The sequence below is a fragment of the Podarcis raffonei genome, chromosome 2 (genome assembly GCF_027172205.1).
Source record: "Podarcis raffonei isolate rPodRaf1 chromosome 2, rPodRaf1.pri, whole genome shotgun sequence".
NCBI classification, from domain to species: domain Eukaryota; kingdom Metazoa; phylum Chordata; class Lepidosauria; order Squamata; family Lacertidae; genus Podarcis; species Podarcis raffonei.
Genome location: NC_070603.1, coordinates 1576227 through 1596627, shown reverse-complemented (window position 1 = coordinate 1596627; position 20401 = coordinate 1576227).

The window sequence follows — 20401 nt, the reverse complement described above, 5'->3', positions numbered from 1 at the left end:
TAAATAATGTGGTCACAGAAGAGTTCAAGATTGAAAAAGGGACACGTCAGGGGTGTCCTATCTCCCCACTACTTTTTATATCGGTCCTGGAGGTTTTGCTTAATATGATTAGGAGGGACCAGCTGGTTAAAGGGATTCAGGTCGGAGCTAAACAATATAAACTGAGAGCATTTGCAGATGACCTAGTACTTACATTACAAGAGCCAGAAGCTAGCACGAAAAGAGTTTTGGAAATAATTCAAGAGTTTGGTCAAATGGCAGGATTTAAATTGAATAAGTTAAAGACTAAGGTCTTGGAGAAAAATTTAACACAGGTTGAAAAAGAAAGGTTTCAGAATGAGATGGGGTTGACAGTGGTTAAAAAAGTGAAATATTTGGGTATAAATATGACAGCTAAGAATGTGAACCTATTTAAAGATAATTATGAAAAAACTTGGACAGAAGTGAAAAAAGATTTGGAGATTTGGTCAAACCTGAAGCTTTCCTTGTTAGGTCGAATTGCAGTTATAAAAATGAATGTATTGCCAAGAATGTTGTTTTTGTTCCAAGCATTACAAATAATGGATAAAATGGACTGTTTCAAGAAGTGGCAAAAAGATATATCTAAATTTGTCTGGCAGGGCAAGAAGCCCAGAATTAAATTTAAGATATTAACGGATTCAAAGGAAAGAGGGGGGTTTGCCCTGCCAGACTTTAAACTGTACTATGAAGCGGCAGCTTTCTGCTGGCTAAAAGATTGGCTGCTTCTTGAAAATACAGACATTTTGGATTTGGAAGGTTTTAACAATATTTTTGGGTGGCATGCATATTTGTGGTATGACAAGGTTAAAGCACATAAAAGTTTTAAAAACCATATTGTCAGAAGAGCACTATTAAATGTCTGGGTTAGATATAAAGATTTGCTGGAAAACAAAACTCCAAGGTGGCTGTCGCCAATGGAAGCTAAGGCAGTTAAAAAGTTAAATATGGAGTCGAAGTGGCCAAGATATTGGGAAATTCTGGAAAAGGAAGGGGACAAACTGAGATTGCAGAGTTTTGAGAAACTAAAAGGGAAGGTGAGAGATTGGTTGCACTATCACCAAATAAATGAAGTGTTTAAATTGGACAGTAAAATTGGCTTCCAGGTGGAAAAATCAAAATTGGAGACTGAATTGTTAGAATCCAGTACTAAGAATTTGTCAAAAATGTACAATTTGCTGCTGAAATGGAATACACAAGATGAAACGGTTAAATCAACTATGATTAAATGGGCTCAGGACATTGGTCATAATATTTTGTTTGCTGATTGGGAAAAGTTGTGGACCACCGGGATGAAATTCACGGCATGTAATGCCTTAAGAGAAAATATTATGAAAATGATCTATAGGTGGTACATAACCCCAGTCAAGCTTGCAAAGATTTACCATTTGCCTGATAATAAATGTTGGAAATGTAAAGAAAAGGAAGGCACATTTTTTCACCTTTGGTGGACGTGCCCGAAGATTAAGGCATTCTGGGAAATGATCTATAATGAACTTAAAAAGGTATTTAAATATACCTTCCCTAAGAAACCAGAGGCCTTTCTCTTGGGTATTGTCGGCCAAGGGGTGTTAAAGACGGATATAACTTTCTTTATGTATGCTACAACAGCAGCTAGAATACTCATTGCAAAGTACTGGAAGACACAGGATCTACCCACACTGGAAGAATGGCAGATGAAGGTGATTGACTACATGGGCTTGGCAGAAATGACGAGCAGAATCCGAAACCAGGGAAGAGAAGCAGCGGAAGAAGAATGGAAAAAGTTCAAGGACTATCTAAAGAAATATTACAAAATTAATGAAAGTTAGAATGATGTTGGACTGGAAAGTAAATGGTTACTATTAGTAATGGTTAAGACAAGGAGAATAAGGAAGATTAGCTTAAATTTAAAGTAAAATAAGGGAAGATTTGCTGAGTAATTGATTAGAATCTGGAATACAGAAAAGGGAGGCATGAGGAAGTCGGGGAAGAAAGGTATAAGAAATTAAGATATGAAATGGTACTTGTTTTTTGTTTTGTTTCTGTTGTTTGTTTGTTTATGTATTTGTTGTTTTTATGTTATGTTTGTGTGGTTATAAAAACTGTTTAATAAAAAAATATTTTAAAAAAAAATGTTTTTAGGAAGCCATGATTGCAAAAGTGGTGCAATAGTGCTTTAAATGTTAGGTTACAGATGTGCTGTTAGATGCCACCCAATGAACCCATATTTGGCATTGGGAATTCTGTGCAATTACACAGAGACACCTCTAACACTTCCACAAGTGGTGCTGTGAACAACAGAAGCTGCCTTAAACCAGGTCAAGTCCTCTATCCCAGGCCTCATTCACACCATTAAGAGCTCTTTGATACTACTTTACACAGCCGTGGCTTCCCCAAAGAATTCTGGGTTTACCATAAGATTTTAAGTTTTTCTTAATACAATAAAATAGTGGCTACAACAAATACAAATATAATAAGTAGAATACTGAGTCCTCTTTTAAAAGTAATTCTGGGAGCTGTAGTTTGTTATGGGTGCTGAGAGATGTTTGGAGGGCCCTATTCTGCTCACAGAGCTACAATTTCCAGAGCTCCTTGGAAGAGGGATTGATGGTTCAGCCACTCTGGGAACTGTAGCAGAGTGAGGGGAATAGGCATCTCCTAACAACTCTCAGCAACCTTAATAAACTACAATTCCCAGAATTCTTTGAGGGAAGCCATGACTGTTTAAAGTGGCATCATAATGCTTTAAGTGTATGGGGTGAATGTGGCCCCAGTATTTCCTTCTGGAACTTCCAGGTGCTCTCCAGGTGCAGAAAGGTCTTCTATCACATCACTTCCTACCAGAGCTTTATTCAGCTGGGATGTGTGTGTTTTTCTAAGCAGGCAGGCACTGAAACCAGGACCTCTTAAATGCCAAAGAGGTGCTCTACCACTATGCTACAGTTCTGGTGGGCCAGTGTGGTGTAGTGGTTAAGAGCGGTGGACTCGTAATCTGGGGAACCGGTTCGCGTCTCCGCTCCTCCACATGCAGCTACTGGGTGACCTTGAGCTTGTCACACTTCTCTGAAGTCTCTCAGCCCCACTGTTTGTTGTGGGGGAGGAAGGGAAAGGAGAATGTTAGCCGCTTTGAGACTCCTTCAGGTAGTGATAAAGCGGGATATCAAATCCAAACTCTTCTTCTTCTTCTTCTTCTTCTCCCCACCCCCTCAGATGGGCTGATTCTGAACTCTGACATGACTTTGAAACACTCTCTGGGCTAGCAAGCAGAGAAGCCACCTGGACACCTGTGTCCCATTCTCAGTCCTGACAGAGAATGGTTCCTGTATTATGGGGGGAGAAAAGATCAAGACTGACCTTCATAAATCTTTCAGCTGCACTGTTCAGGGTGATTCCCCCCCACACACACATCCAAAATAGAAGTTGCTGGCTCAACACATTTTCCCAAACCTGTGCAAGCTCACAGGCCAATCACCTTCCCCAAACATTTGCAGTGGAAAGTCTGGCAGGCGTTGAATATTCAAAAACTTCCGCTAGCTGCAAGTGTGGGGGTGGGGTGGGAATGGCTATTAATGTGCAAACCAAAGCCAAGGGCCAAGTGAAATTTGTATTCCTGAGCAGGATGAAGGCAGCAGGTAACATTCTTGCATGCTGATGATTTCTGAGCCTTCTGTCCATGTGGGAACTTAGTACTGCATCACCAGCGGCACACAACTTCCCAGCACCCAACCACCAATAATAATAGCTTCTCAGGAACTCTCTGTTATGATTCGAAAAGGAGAAGCAGTTCACAAATGACAGGGCGCACAAACCACAGGGCTCCCACAGGGCTTAAGCGGCAGAAGACCAGAAGGTGGTTTGTGCTCCCTGTCATTTGTGAACTGCTATTTGTTTCAACGGGTCTACTTTGAGTAGAGCTTTGTTGGCTATACCCTTCTGTCTCTCTGAATTAGACTAATCTTTACATGGGGAACACATGGGTTTCTCAGACTGCCCAAAGCTTGGGAAGCCTTGATTGTATGCAGTCAGTGCCCTCTGGAACTCTTTGCTCAAAGGTTCTCATGGAACAATACATTTGTTGGCCTGCTTTGGTAATTCTACACAAACCAAGCTGTGATGAAAGGAATCTGACACCTGCTGAAACTACCCTCCCTTTTATTAAGTATTGCACTACATTTTCTTTCTCCTCCCCTGTAGTAATAAAATATTTCACTTATAAATATTGCACTCTTTTTTTATGGATGCGACTTTCTGGATTATTTAGCAGCATGCTTGAGGGACTTCCGGGTTAGCGCCATCGGCGAATGGCGGAGTTCCTCCGAGTGGAGGAACTGGCTCCGTGGAAACTGGGTCTTCCCGCCACGGCGAAGGTGGGGACCCGCTAGAAATCCCAGGTGGAGGAAGCCTGGGAACGTGGGGTTCGGCAGGGCACCAGGAGCACCCCCCTACTCGCGGGGAACCCCATTTTGGGGCTCCGGAGCGAAGTGGGGTGAATGGCGCGGTGCTACGAACTGATTGCTACTTTCACGGAGGGAAGCCGCACAGTCATTGCCGGAGAGCACTGACTTTTCCTGTGGACAATTGGACTCTAAACAAGTACCCGTGAGTAGAAACGGAAAATTGGATCAAGAAACACCCTAATTTGCAAAATAGAATTGCAGCGATAAACAATTGGACATGGGAAAAAGGATTTAAAGGAAGTGCCATAAGTAAATAAAATTAGGGGTTGCTGGAAAAATTTAAAACAAGGATGCAGAAAAAGGAGGTATGGGGAAGTCGTTGAAAGAAGGTTTAAGGAAAAGAAGGTTAAGAAATTATACATGTTTATATGTTTGTTTGTTTTTGTATTGTTTTGTATTGTTTTGTATTGTTATTTAATATGTATTGGAAAATTAATAAAAATTTATTTAAAAAAAAAAAAAGAAACACCCTAATTTGGCACCGAAGCGGGAAGGTTCAAAACAGGAAGTCCGCCTTCCGCTTTTTGTAAATAGACTGAAGCAAAAACCTTGTAAGCTAATAGCCTGGAAAGTCGTTCGTAAAGGTCGAAATTTCCTTAATTTAGAACCACTAAAACCCCCTTGGAAGCAGGAGAAAGGGGGGGGGATTTTGACTGTTCAAGCCTGCAGGAGAGGGAGTAAAGAGAGATAAGTTTCCACCGTCTCAAACCTGGGAACGGGGTGTCAGAGACAGAAATTGTCGGAGACGTTCATTGATTGTGAATGGAACATTTTGACAGATAGCTAAAAAAGAGAGACAAACTGATTCCAATGTTGCCTTTTTCATTCTAAAGAAACAAAATATTTGAAAAAATGAAAGTAACTTTCCTTTGTTGGATATGCTTTAAAAGATGGACACAAATAGAAATTGTCTACTCTAGAGGGAGCTTGCTAAATTGTTGCTGCAGTCTACTTGGGGACTTTACAGCTGCGAGATTAAGATCGTGGGACCAGTCTTTTGACCTTGAATAAAAATGTGTTGGGAGGAAGTTTTGGTGCTTGCTCTTTGCAGGACAAATGCTTTGTTGGAGCAGTTGCATGAGAAGGTGGATTTGATGAATGAGAAGATGGATTTGATGACTGTTGTAGTCAGTAAATGCGGACAAACAGGGAATACTGACACAGAAATCATACAGGGACCAACTCAGGAAACTGGTTCGACTGGGCAAGTGCAAGGGCAGATGATAATGGAGGAGGTTGCGGTTGCACCTCAAGTAATACAAATGGAGAGATCCGAGGCCCTGCAGGAGCATAAGCCGCTGTTTTTGAAGATTGAATTTGGAGTGGGCCAGGGGGAGCCTGGAGCTGAGGAGGCTCTTAACTTCGGAGGGACTTTGAAATATGCTGTTAAATATTTTTTGGATTACACTGATGACTGCGGGGAGTGGGACTGTGGGGAAGGGGCTGGTCTGATGAGGGGAGATGGAGATAATTATGGGCTGGAATCCCCCAGATACCTACTCCTCAATGAGAAAGGAAAGAAATTAAGAAAGAGACCAACAAAAGACAAGGAAAAGTGCAAGTATAAACAAGAAGAAGAAGATCTGCAGAAGGGGCATGGAAGAGATTTAAGAGCCTCGGACATAAGATTACCAGGTTGATGGACTAGATGGAATAGACAGTAATGAATGACATAACCCGAGACCAGGAAGAAGGGACGTTGGATAAAATTGGAAGAAAGTCTATAAAGAAAAATTTTTATTTGGGGAATTAGTGTAAAATTAATGAATATTAGGGAAAATGTTGGAATGAAACTATCTGGCTTTAGTAGAAATGATATAAGGAGTTATGTATAAATAAATTCTAAGGTATTTTATGATAAGATAAGGTTAAATAAATTAAGACAAATTGAATAACAGAATATGGTGAAAGATGGAAAGGATCTGCTGAGTTAATTAATAGGTTAGACTGTTAAGATAAATTATTCAATAAAAATTGAGAAAGATGGAAAGAATTTGCTGAAACAACTAATTAAGCTAGAACACAAAAAGGGAGGTGTGAGGAGGTCAAGGAAACAAGCAAATGAAAGATAAAGATATGTAATGTGGGATTTGTATTCTTTATTTTTTTTCTTTTGTTGTTGTGTTGTTGTATTGGTTTTTATGCATTTTTTCTTCTTCTTTTTCCTTCTTTTTTTGTATTCTTGAAACTCTTAATAAATATTATTTATAAAAAAAATATATTTAGCAGCATGCTTAGAAGAGAACCTTTTGCCCGGATCAGCCCAGAGGAAGCCCAAATTCATTCTCCTTCCCTACCAACCCTGCAGCGTCTGATTGTTTCAGACTTCCAGAGTGGCTTGTTTTATGGTTCTGGAGCCCGAATTGCCTATCTGCTTGACATAATAAAGACAGGCCAGTAGTGGCCATAAAGAGCAGTATTAGAGAGAGTGTTTTTTCAGCAAGTGAAGATGCTGTATAGGCCCCTGCAGGGGCGAAGGAAGGGGGTGCGGTGGGGGCAGGCTGCCCTGGGTGTTACCACTGAGAGGGGTGACAAAATGCTGGGCGGCACTCACCACGGGGCCTGCAGAGCGCCTGAGCCTTGCGTCTATCCTGGAAGTGATACGGTGGCTTGGGCGCCCGCAGGCTCCGCACTGCCCAAACGGTTCGCCCGCTGCCTCTCCCCCAGCTGTAGGGCGGCTGAGTGGGAGGAGGCAGGCAGACTCTTCGTGGAGCATCCTGCCCCGGCTTGCCCCACCCCACTCGCTTGCTCTGCCACTAGGCCCCTGGACTGAATGCTTTTGCTCTGCTGCAGATGGACCCAGGAGAATACAAGCAATAAAAAGTAGACCAAACCAGATCTTATTGTGGCGATAAAGATATGCTTGAAAGTATATAAGGAATTGGGTGGGATGTGGAGTACAAGAATGGGCTAAGGATGGGCTTGTGGGGTCTAGTCCCCAATTATTATTATTTTTGAAGTAACTGAAATGCTTCTGGGTGGTTGATGAATGCGAGGAGAAACTAAATTTGTGGGTGCTCTGGGTTACTGGGTAGAGTATTAATTTGGGGAAAATAAATTAATTTAAGATTACTTTTATCTAGAGTTGTATAGTGGGTAGTTGAATGGCCATCACTGAAAGAGACCTCAATTAATCTGAAACAGGATCTATTGGAAAATGAAGAGGAAGTGTTGGCACAGGGTGACTTACGGTGCGATTCAAACTAATGGAAGCATTTATCTGGGCTGATCTGGGTGGGAAGTTTGTTAGCTTGCCTTCTGGGACGTTTCAGTTCTACACTTGCATTGGTACTTATAAATTAGCCCGTGCAGATTTTGAAAAGTGCTCTATATAACTTATGTTGAAGCAGTAAAAAAAGGAGGAGGTTTCTCTAGCGCGATCTTCTCCTTCCCCTGCTGTGGCTATCAGGTATCCAGGTGTTCTGCACCTATTCCTTTATGTACATAGTGGATCCCAAAAACATTTTGTGAAAACTTTACAGTGCATTATGGTTCCCTTCTCTCCCTCCCACCCTCCCTCTCTCACACATGCACAATGCCTAGAATTTGCTCAGCTAAGACTACAAGACACTAACAAGGTAGGCAGGTGTGCCTCATGACTAACCTGCACCAAGGCTTGCAGGTGGTCATTTTCTGTCTGTGTGTTTTCTTACAAATCAAGTGCCTAAATTTTGTTCCCCCCCACCTTAGCCTAAATCTGAAAGACCAGATTTGTTCCCGAAATAGAATTTTGTTTTTTTAAAGATATTTATTAAAATTTTCCACCATAGTACAATAGAAAAATAATAAAAAAACAAAAAACAAAAAAAAGTTTAAAAACACATAAAGTTCACAATCCTTATTTTCTATAACATATTTCCCTGACTTCCCCACACCTCTCCCTCTTGTATTCCAGTTCAGATTGTTGGTTCAACAAGTTATTGTCCCTATTTTTAAACCTTTTTATATTTAGTTCTTTTTTTAAAAAAACCAATTTTGCCTTGTAGACTTCATATTTATACATCATTGCTTATTCTTTAAACCTTTTTCTAAAGTCGGCCTAAATTCCCTTCCACAATTTCCCCAATTTTCATACAAATATCCAAACAAAATAAAAACAGAACAGGTCAAATTATACACCCTTTGGATTCCCAGACTCCACCCCCCTTTCCCGGTTTCAATCCCCAACAAACGTCCATCAGTCCATCTACTATCAGCCTGGAGATCTCACGTCCGAGGCTCTTAATTCTCTCTCAATTCCTCTCTGCCGGTTTTTTTGGTAGTCCTTAGTATTAAACACCAAATCTCGGAGAAGCTTTAGCCCAGTAAGGTCCATGTTTCTTCCAGCCAGACCTCCATATTTAAAAGTGGAGCCTAAATCTTGTTTCTTAATCCTTTCAAGTCCAAATGTCCCCAAAGCTCCACCTTCCACCTTAATCAAATTTGTAATCCTTAGGTCCACATAAGGAGATCCCTCCATTTTTCAGTTTCCAATTCAAACCAGATTTTCATCATCAAGTTCTTATTTTCCTTTGTAGCCATCATGTCAGGCCTCTGGCCTTCCTTTATCTTTGACAACATTGCAGCTCCTCCTTCCTTTTCCTCAGGAACAACATATACCTCTTTCCCCTCACTCTCAAATCTCTCAAGTTTCTCTTCTTGGCCAGCTGCATAGGCTTCCTGGGTCAAATCCTTATCAAATTCAATGAATTTGTTTACTGTTAAGTCCAGAGTTGCAACATTTGTAGTCAAAACATCAACTTGGCCTTGTAGCTTTCCCAAGAGAACAAAAACTCTGTCCAACTTAGCTTGAATTTCCCTTCCTTCAGCCATTCTTGTAATGTCCCAAAACCCCCTCTAGAGGGATTTTGGTTACTTAGTGTTCCTTCCAGTTCAAATCCAAAAATCAAATTAGTTTGTATCAGTTCTTCCTTATTTTCGACAAAGTATAATCAAATTGTCACAGATATAGCCAGCAGAAGCAGTAGAAACAAAGTTCCCTTTTTCCGTCTTGACAGCTAGTTTGACAGCTGTCAAATTCTTCAATACCTTTCCAACAGGCTCTCTCGCGGATCACTCCCAGGTCTGAGGGGGGGTGGTGGTACCTCAGCTCCCAAAATTAGCTCTTATCCTCCAGTGCAATTACTTGTAGTGCCAAATCGTGGAATTAGTGTCTTTTGCCCAATAAAGAGAAAGGATTCTCACGACCTTAGTTAGCAGGTCCTTGTTTTAGGTTGTTTACAGGACGGGGAGGCGGACTTCCTGTTTACGCCTTCCCCAATCGTGCCTAATTCAAAAAAGATTTTCTTTGCAAGTCCAAATTCCGTACTACTCACGGGTTGTTGTTTTGAGGTCCAATTCACAAGAAGAAGTCAGCGCTCTCCGGCCATGGCAGCGCGGCTTCACTCTGCAGGAGAAGCAGTCGACTCTCAGCACCGCGTCGCTCACCCCGTCCCCTGTTCTGTAGCCTTTAAAAAGGCTCCTTCGCGGGTCGGGGGGCGCTAATGGTGCCCGCCGAGTCACCAAGTTCACAGGCTTCACCGCCTGTGATTTCTAAGGGTCCCCGTGTCGCCGCCGCGGCAAGACCCAACTCCTACGGAGCCGATTCCCTCCTGAGCTCGGAGGGAATCCGCCATTAGCCGATGGTGCTAACCCGGAAGTCCGAAATAGAATTTTGAAGCCTTGTGCAGAGGAGGAAATCTGATGATGATGACCAACAAGCCCTGACCCATACCCACTGTTGGGGGCCTGATGAATATGCAGAAGGGATTCTTCCTCTTCTAAGCTTCCTGTGGTCCAATGGCAGGAACAGGCACTAGCTTATTGTCTGGGGATATTAAAGCCTTGAACAAGGAAAGCAAAAATACCAGACCTTCTTGAATATATCCATTGTTAAGACCCAGAGACTCCTTTCAGATTAGAGACCCAAAACGCAAAGGGAAGATGAGCAAGTTCCTAGCAGGAAGAAACATTAAACAATGTCGGTTCTTCACAAGGTAGATGTGGATTTCCTGTTACTCAGAATCTAATTTTAGATCAAGTACCCAAGTAGTGTTCTACTCCAACTGGGATGAAATCCACCTGGGGCTTAAATCAGAACTGTGCAGGTTATACTGTATTTTATTCAGTCAGAATGATCATCATAGTTCTTCATACAGATCAATGGCTAGATTCTCAAGAAAGAGAAAATGTCTGTCTGTCTGTCTGTCTGTCTGTGTGTGTGTGTGTGCCTCTGCCTTTTGCATCACTAGCTTCCTGTATGAAGGCAAAAGACACTTCTGTTGCTCTCCCCACTTTTGGCTGTGGCCCCAGCTGCCACTTGCCTGTTCCCAAACCCTGCAGAGTTTGCCCACAATAGAATGTGGACTTGGGCTGAAAAAGTTTCCTCAGCCCTATATTAAAAAAAATAAATCTGGGAGCAAACCCTCCTCACTCAGAAACCAGGTGGAAACATTTGCTAATAAATTTAAAAATCACCCTCTGGAGGAGTAGTTGCCTTAGGCTGCACTCCTAACCACGTCTACTCTGAAATTAGTCATTGAATTCAGTGGGGCTTACTCCCAGCTGTCTGTCACAGCAGAATGAACAGATTTATTATAGCATAAGCTTTTTGTGGACTGGAGCCCACTCAATCTGATGGATTCTAGTCCATGAAAGTTTATGCTATCATAAATCTGTTAGCCTTTAAGGTGCTGTTTTTCATCTCATTCAGGGGTATTTGGTTTTAGTGAATGCAAATCTGGAAGATTTTCAGGGAATTTTCTGGGGGGGTTGGGGGGGTCTGTTTCCCCTTAAAAATCCAACTACATATATGTAACCTTGAATGTCCAAAAATGGGTTAATGTTGACATTCATCCAATCTGAGAAATTTGCTGTAATATGTAGCTCTTCCCTCTAACCTGTATGAACTTCTTTTGGAAGCGTCTGGAACAAGGGGGTGTTAGTCATGAGCTGTTCTTCCAGACCAGGGATGAGGCACCTGTGGTCCTCGAGATGTTGTTGAGCTCCATCTCCCACTAGCCTTTGGCAGCATGGACAGTGGTCAGGGATGATGAGAGCTGTAGCTCTTCTGCATCTGGAGACCACAAAGTTTGCCACCCCTCCCCTTGACTGCCAGGGAACAGGCTTGCTAGCAAATGGTTAATGTGAGCCAGACTCTGCAGCCAACTCTGGATTTGTGTAAAAAAAAAAAATATTAATGCTTCCACACTGATATCTCCTGCTAAAGGGGGATAATCTTACAGCTTCTGCTAAAATCTTTATGAGACTGCACTAATCCTACTCTGTAGAGACAAAGTGAGATACAGGATTTAGTTATCCTCCATGTTTTTTCTCACCCAAGAGGCCTATGGCACACTCTTCTTTTGTGCAAAATGGAGATGAATGACCCTCTCTAGGTTTGGGACAGCCAATCTTCTTGTTGATGGGGCAAAAAAGGTGATTAATTGGCAGTTAGTTATTCCAAAGATATGGGGCGCAAGTTGCATTCCATCCTAGGGAGGCTGGAGCCTGTTGGCTGAAGAAGGGTCTTTGAGTGTAGTTTTGTGGCGTGAGATGGCACAGAAGATGCTGCTCTTCTACGACTAGTGCAGTCTGTGTTCTTGCTCCTGTGCCCTCATGGCATGAGTGTTGGGGGGTACCAAAATGACTCAGGGTCTATTGGCACAAACTTGCATATGAAGATGTATCCGTACAGTGGAACCTCGGGTTAAGTACTTAATTCGTTCCGGAGGTCCGTTCTTAACCTGAAACTATTCTTACCCTGAAGCACCACTTTAGCTAATGGGGCCTCCTGCTGCCGCTGCACCGCTGGGCCACTGTTTCTGTTCTCATCCTGAAGCAAAGTTCTTAACCCGAGGTACTATTTCTGGGTTTGTGGAGTCTGTAACCTGAAGCGTATGTAAGCTGAAGCGGAAAGGAGCAGCCAAGCATACTAGGACTCAATTTCTCGACTTTAAGAAAGCCGACTTCATAAAACTTAGGGAAGTGCTTGGTGAGATCCCATGGACAGTAATACTAAAAGGAAAGGGAGTTCATGATGGCTGGGAGTTTGTTAAGAGGGAGATAGTAAAAGCACAACTTCAGGCAATACCAATGAGACGGAAACATGGAAGGTGCCTAAAGAAGCCAGGGTGGCTATCTAAAGAACTTTTAACTGAGTTAAGATTAAAAAAGGATGTGTACAAAAAATGGAAAAGGGGGGAAACCACCAAAGAGAAATTCAAACAAATAGCCAGCACGTGTAGACACAAAGTCAGAAAAGCTAAAGCACAGAATGAACTCAGGCTTGCTAGAGAGGTTAAAAGCAACAAAAAAGGCTTTTATGGGTATGTTCGTAGCAAAAGGAAGAACAAAGAAACAGTGGGGTCACTCAGAGGAGAAGATGGTGAAATGCAAACAGGGGACACAGAAAGGGCTGAACTCCTCAATGCCTTCTTTGCCTCAGTCTTCTCCGATAAAGAAAACAATACCCGACCTGAAGAATTTGGAGCAGATGATTCAGCAGAGGAAACACAGCCCAGAATAACTAAGGAGATAGTACAAGAATACTTGGCTAGTCTAGATGTATTCAAGTCTCCAGGGCCAGATGAACTGCATCCAAGAGTATTAAAAGAACTGGCAGATGTGATTTCAGAACCACTGGCAGTCATCTTTGAGAATTCCTGGAGAACAGGCGAAGTCCCGGCAGACTGGAGGAGGGCAAATGTTGTCCCTATTTTCAAAAAGGGGAAAAGAGAGGACCCAAATAATTACCGCCCAGTCAGTCTGACATCAATACCAGGGAAGATTCTGGAGCAGATCATTAAGCAAACAGTCAGTGAGCACCTAGAAAGGAATGCTGTGATCACCAATAGTCAGCATGGATTTCTGAAAAATAAGTCATGTCAGACTAACCTGATCTCATTTTTTTACAGAATTACAAGCCTGGTAGATGAAGGGAACGCAGTGGATGTAGCCTACCTTGATTTCAGCAAGGCATTTGACAAGGTGCCCCATGATATTCTTGTAAAGAAGCTGGTAAAATGCGGTCTTGACTATGCTACCACGCAGTGGATTTGTAACTGGCTGACTGACCGAACCCAAAGGGTGCTCATCAATGGTTCCTCTTCATCCTGGAGAAGAGTGACTAGTGGGGTGCCACAGGGTTCTGTCTTGGGCCCGGTCTTATTCAACATCTTTATCAACGACTTGGATGATGGACTCAAGGGCATCCTGATCAAATTTGCAGATGACACCAAACTGGGAGGGGTGGCTAACACCCCAGAGGACAGGATCACACTTCAAAACGACCTTGACAGATTAGAGAACTGGGCCAAAACAAACAAGATGAATTTTAACAGGGAGAAATGTAAAGTATTGCACTTGGGCAAAAAAAATGAGAGGCACAAATACAAGATGGGTGACACCTGGCTTGAGAGCACGACATGTGAAAAGGATCTAGGAGTCTTGGTTGACCACAAACTTGACATGAGCCAACAGTGTGACGCGGCAGCTAAAAAAGCCAATGCAATTCTGGGCTGCATCAATAGGAGTATAGCATCTAGATCAAGGGAAGTAATAGTGCCACTGTATTCTGCTCTGGTCAGACCTCACCTGGAGTACTGTGTCCAGTTCTGGGCACCACAGTTCAAGAAGGACATTGACAAACTGGAACGTGTCCAGAGGAGGGCAACCAAAATGGTCAAAGGCCTGGAAACGATGCCTTATGAGGAACGGCTAAGGGAGCTGGGCATGTTTAGCCTGGAGAAGAGGAGGTTAAGGGGTGATATGATAGCCATGTTCAAATATATAAAAGGATGTCACATAGAGGAGGGAGAAAGGTTGTTTTCTGCTGCTCCAGAGAAGCGGACACGGAGCAATGGATCCAAACTACAAGAAAGAAGATTCCACCTAAACATTAGGAAGAACTTCCTGACAGTAAGAGCTGTTCGACAGTGGAATTTGCTGCCAAGGAGTGTGGTGGAGTCTCCTTCTTTGGAGGTCTTTAAGCAGAGGCTTGACAACCATATGTCAGGAGTGCTCTGATGGTGTTTCCTGCTTGGCAGGGGGTTGGACTCGATGGCCCTTGTGGTCTCTTCCAACTCTATGATTCTATGATTCTATGATTGATTCTATGATATGTAACCCGAGGTACCACTGTATAGGTAGAAATGCAGATCTCTGAATAAATTAAAGTGTTGGGTGTCTGGGATCTTACTGGCACTGCCTTTGGCAATATGCTCTGCAAGCATTTTTTATGTGGTTTTTTAAAAGGTGGGGGTGGAGAAGGGAAGGAGATCTGGAGCTCAGCCTCTTCCCACGGGCCATGGTGGTTCCCCCCCCCACCTATACATTGTTCTGTTTAATAATTTATTAATTTTACAAAGAAAAATAATCGACAAAAACAATCCAAATTTGATACATTATTACCGGGGGGGGGACAGATTCCATTATGACTTCCAATCACCCCAATGTGGTTCCTAAGTTACATTTTCGACTGCGCAGTTTCCATTGTCTCTCCTAAATTGTCTCAATTGTATTGGTTTTGTAAAATTTCCTACCGTCACGCAGGGGTCGATCCAAAGCTGCCAAAGAATTTAAATTTTTACAATGTTCTTTTAGGTATACTCTGTAAGTATCCCATTCTCTATTAAATGTTTGTTCTGTAACATCTCTAAGTCTTCCTGTCATTATTGCTAGCTCTGCGTATTCTAGCATTTTCGTCTGCCAGTCCAACTTAGTAGGAATGGATTCCCCTATTCATTCTTTTGCTATTAAGATTCTTGCTGCAGCTATTGCATACATACAAATTCTCCTTAGACTTTTTGGAATATCATTACTCATTATACCCAGCAGAAAGGCTTCAGGCTTTTTTTTTGGAAAGAAAATTTAAACATTTTCTTAAGCTCATTATATATTATATCCCAAAATTATCTTATTTTTTTTACAAGTCCACCCACATGTGGATCATAGTGCCTTCTGCCTCTCTGCATCTCCAACAAATGCTTGACCTAGTTTTATACATTTTGGCCAGTTTTGAAGGTATAAGGTACCAATGGTAAAGCATTTTCATGAAATTCTCTTTCAGATTGTAGTACACATTGAATTTCAAGTCCTCCCTCCATAATCTTTTCCATGCTTCCAATTGGATGTTGTAGCCAAAATCTTTGGCCCATTACCGATTTTACTTCTTCCTCCTTGACTTCCCAGGCTAGGAGGACTCTGTACATTTTAGAGAGTGACTTTTCTTTAGCTTGAATTAATTCTTTCTTGAATCTTGATAATTCTGTGGAGAAGCCCTTCTGTTTGTCTTTTTTAAATGTCTGATTTAGCTGGAAATATTGTAGCCAGTCTGTTAAGTGGGTTTGAATTTCTTCAATTTTTTAAAGTTTTAGCCTATTTTCCTTCTCTTCCAATAAAACTTTGTAAGTTGCCCAATTTCCTCTCATGTTTTTTTTCTTCCCCTTGACTGAGAATGCTTCTATCGGGGATAGCCACCATGGTGTTTTAGGCTCTAACAAGTCCTTATATTTAGCCCACACCATGTATAGCGATTTTCTTACCACATGATTCAAAAAACCTTTGTGGACTTTAATCTTTTCATATGTTATACATTGTTCAAATACCTGTACTGTTATAGAAAAATCCTTGGGCTCACTTGGATTGCCAGACAAAGACACCAGCCAGGAATAGAGGAGCAAAACAGCAGCCTGTAGGCCTGGTCTTTATTCAAGGACTGTTGCAACAGGACTTCCACCCACCACATGGAAGAAGCAGGAAGAAACCCTGCTCAGTGGCGTAGCGTGGGGGGTGCAGGGGGTGCTGGCCGCACCGGGCGCAACATCTGGGGGGGGCGCGCTCGCCACCTCCGGAGTCGCCGAAGAGCCTCGGGCGCAGGCTATAGCAGAGCCCCATGTCTCGGGAAGGAGGAAGCCCTGGCCATGGGCGCTGCCCCCAGGTGGTGCAGCAGGAGCCAGGCGGCGAAGGGGAGCCCGGGGAGCGGAGGCGTCGCGGGGACGCGGCTCGGGAGCTGCCGCTGAGGAGCCAGACCATCGTCCCCGGGAGGAGAGGAGGAGCGGTGGTGGTGGCGGCGGCTGCTGCTACTGCAAAGCAGGGAGAGAAGGAGGCGGCGGCGGGGAGCCGGGCAGGGAAGTTGCTGCTGGGGATGAAGAGGCGGCGGTGGCGGGAGGCGGACTTCTTTCCCTCTCTGGTGCTGCTGCTGTGAGGCGCTTGCCAGCCCACCGGCCCCTCCTGATCAGGATATGGGTGGGCGGACGGGGTGGGTGGGGGAGAGGCGCCGGGCCCGCCTCGCGCCCTGACAAGAGCCGCCACTGCGCCCGCGGGCGCCCTTGACGCGGCGCCCCTCATGCCGCCTCGAGAGGCGTTGGGGGGCAGCTGGACTCCGCCGGGCCCCGCCCCTCACTCCGCGCTCGGCTTCAGGGCTGTCTTGCGAGGGGGCAGCGGGAAAAGGCTCTGAGGAGAACGTCGCTCGCTGTCCCGCGTCGCTTTTCCTCACGTCGTTTTCCCTTTCCCTTGAGGGGACGGGGAGGTGAAGGGAGCCCGCCTTCCTCCTCGCACGTGGCGAGTCGTCGGTGGAGGTAGAGAAACCACGCACATTAGATATTCATAATAATAATAATAATAATGGTTTGAAATTTAAGACTCCCCCCCCCAAGGAAAAGGCACTTTCTTGCCCTGCCCGTGGACCAGGAGGTCATGGCGGGCGAGGCCTTTAGCAGCGGGGCCCTTATTTGCGCTGCCAGCCTGACCTTCACCCTCTTACATATAGAGAGGAAAGGAGACACGGAGGTGCAAAGGCTTGCGGTGCAGAAGTAAGCCCCGCTGAGTTCATCAGGGGTGCCAACGTGAATACAGTATGATATTGGGGGGGGGAGGCAGGTAAGCCCCGCCCTGCATAGTTGATCACATTGGCAATGCCCATCAACTGGGGGACTGGCCCCCTCAAATGTTTTATTGGGGGGCCTGAAGCAGTGGCGTAGCGTGGGGGTGCAGGGGGGGCCGGGCGCAACATCTTGGGGGGGGGCGCTCGCACTCGAGTGCTAAAATCCACGGGTTGGGGGGGCGCAAATTACTTGCCTTGCCCCGGGTGCTCCCCCTTTTATAAGTATTCCCTTTCCCCCATAAACACCTCTGGTGAAGCATCATGCATACATCATAGATACATCATACATATGTCACGAACAGGGAGGGGTCTCTGGCAGAAACCGGTTCATCAGGTTTTGCCCCCAACCCTCCCTTGTCCCCCACCTCATACCCATTAAGTGATACAAAAGAATATTTACAAGTTTCTGTTTTCTTGGTCAAGATAATCACACTCCTTTGTCCTGACTGTTGTCTGTGGGATGACTGCCTGTCTGACACCCACCTGCCAGGATGCCAGTGATGATCTCTTGTGCAAGAGGCTGCTGAGTACCTGGCCTCAGGCTTGAGGGATTATGGCTGCTCACATCCCAGACTCCCCCTTTGGTAGCCATTCGCTTCCTGAACAGAACAAAGTTGGAATGGCGCAAATCTATATTGGAGTGATTTTATATGACTTTCTAAAGTTTTCCCAGTGAGCCAGTACATAGACACATTTATCAGTGAATTGTTGGATTTGCTAATGTGCAGCAGAGGCCCTTTGAATAGAGATAGGAAAAAACTGTGATGAAGTGTTTTGCGGGGACATTTGCAGGAGTGATTGTGTTGATTTTGGTAGTTGGTGTGTGTGTGTATGATGTCTGCTGGAGGGGCAACCCCCCTCCCAACCTTTACATAAATGTTGTAACAGTATACAGATTCTTTATAGCTCTTGTGTTCTCTCTTCCAAAAGAAATTAAAAGGCTGCTCAGTATATTCCACTGTTTGGGAGAAGGCATAGAACAACGTTCTTTAGCTAAGTCACTTTTGCCTTCAGAACACAACAAGAATTAGCTTCAGAGTTTCATCTTCAAGCCCCAGAACTTCAGTTTCCCATAAAATATTTTCCTTCTTCCTGCTCCCCTTAAAGAAGAATATATTCGGTGAGCATGTACAGATTGCTTTCCTTCCACCACTAGGAACAACAGAAAAGTAAATTTATGTTTTTGAGCTATTTTTATGGAACCGACATGGGTTGCCATACGTCCAGATTTTCCCGGACATTTTTGCCGATTTCTGCCAAACACTGCTGCCACCTGCGGTACTCCAGATATGTATGAGAAATTATGGATGCATGCCAACTCTACATTAAATATCCTCAATGCAGAGGCTTCAGCTGGTTCAAAGCACTGTGGCTGGACTGCTGATGGCAGCAGACTATCACCAGCACATAACTCGGGTGCTCAAATGTTTGTGCCAGCTACCCCTATGCAACTGGGTCATGTCAATATTCTTGTATTGATCAAGGACTGCCTAAGCCCCTATATCCCTGCCTGATCACTGAGGTCGTGGCAGGATTCACTATTAGTGCTCCCCCACGGCTCAGATGCATGGGTCCTCCACCAGGGGCCATTTAGTATTATGGGCCCAACTGTATGGAACTCCCTTCCAGCTGAGGTCAGACAGGTCTGCTATATACTGAGCTTCCGTTGTCCCCTGAAGACTTTTTATTATTATTCCAGCAGACATTTTAATTGAAGCTTTATTTTATAGTTTTAACTGATATTTATTTTGTGTATTGTATCCTTGTAAATTGTTTGAATAAAATAAAAATTAGGCTGTGGGAATGGGAGCAATTAAGCATTTGCCATGCTTTTTGCAAGCAGAGGGGAATGGAGGGGGCTCTGCAGCTTACAAATGAACAGGCCCATACCTATCAGAACATCTGCATCTGACTGATACTAAGTCAGCCCATTAGTCCATCTGACTGGCAGTGACTCTTCTAGGTTCGTCCTGGGGCCTTTACCAGCTGTACTGGGAGATGCCATGAATTGAACCAGGGACCTTTTGCATGCAAATCTTGTGCTCCCTACCTCTAAGCTACAGTGCATTCCCTTAAAAAAGCACAGAAAAAGTCACATAGCTTGAAGACAGTTCCAAGCTGCCAGTCACAAGCTGCACAAGAATTGTTAGCCCTGAGGACACACATGGTGATCTCTCTTCAGGCAGATCGCAATGGAGAGTTGAAGCCCCCCAAATCTGATGTAGTGCTGCATGAAAATATGTCATTCTGGAATAATCAAAATCCCATTTCTTTTCTGGCTTTTGCACTCTTATCATGGTTGTTTCTTCTTCAGACATCACAGTTTATTCCTTTGACACCCTGGCTAAACCTGCATTTCCGTCAATCCCAGACACAATGATTCAGACCTATGCCCCAGACAGGAGATCTCCTGTGATTGCCATGACACTTGAGTAATGGGCAGACAGATTGGAAGTGGCAGCAGATATTTCAGCAGAAGGCCAGAGTCCATCAGGCTTCAGTCAGAGTCATGACAACCCATTGAAAGGAAACCTTCCCAACCTAGCAGCACACAAGGAGGAGAAAAGCAGACCTTTCTCAAGGTCCTTTGACCTAGGGCCACTTCTTATATTGCTTTACCTACTTACAAGGTGTCCCTTTTCAAATCCCTGACATAAAGAGTGGCACCTGCTGAAGTTCTCTCACTCTGTAAAATGCTTGAAGGCGCCAACCACTAAAGGCACCAGCAGCTCTCCTGTTGCAGGGCTGGCTGTTCTTTTAAGTCAGGGGTGGGGAAACTGTGGCCCTCTAGATCAGGGTGGTCCAGCACGTGGCCTGAGGACCACATATGTCCCTTGAGGCCTTTTTGGGTGGCCCTCAGCAACATTTGACACCCTCGTACTGCCTTCCCAAGGCAGGTAAGTGGGGCACTGGGCTTTTGGAAGAAAGCATGAGGGCTCTGACAGGGTCCTAGAGTCCTGACTCCTTCCCAAAGCCAGGTTAGGGCTTTCCCAGCTTTGGAAAGAGGTGGGAGGACTCTAAAACCCTGCAAGAGCCTCGTGCCTCTTTTCCAAAACCCAGTGCCTCACTTAGTTGGCTTTGT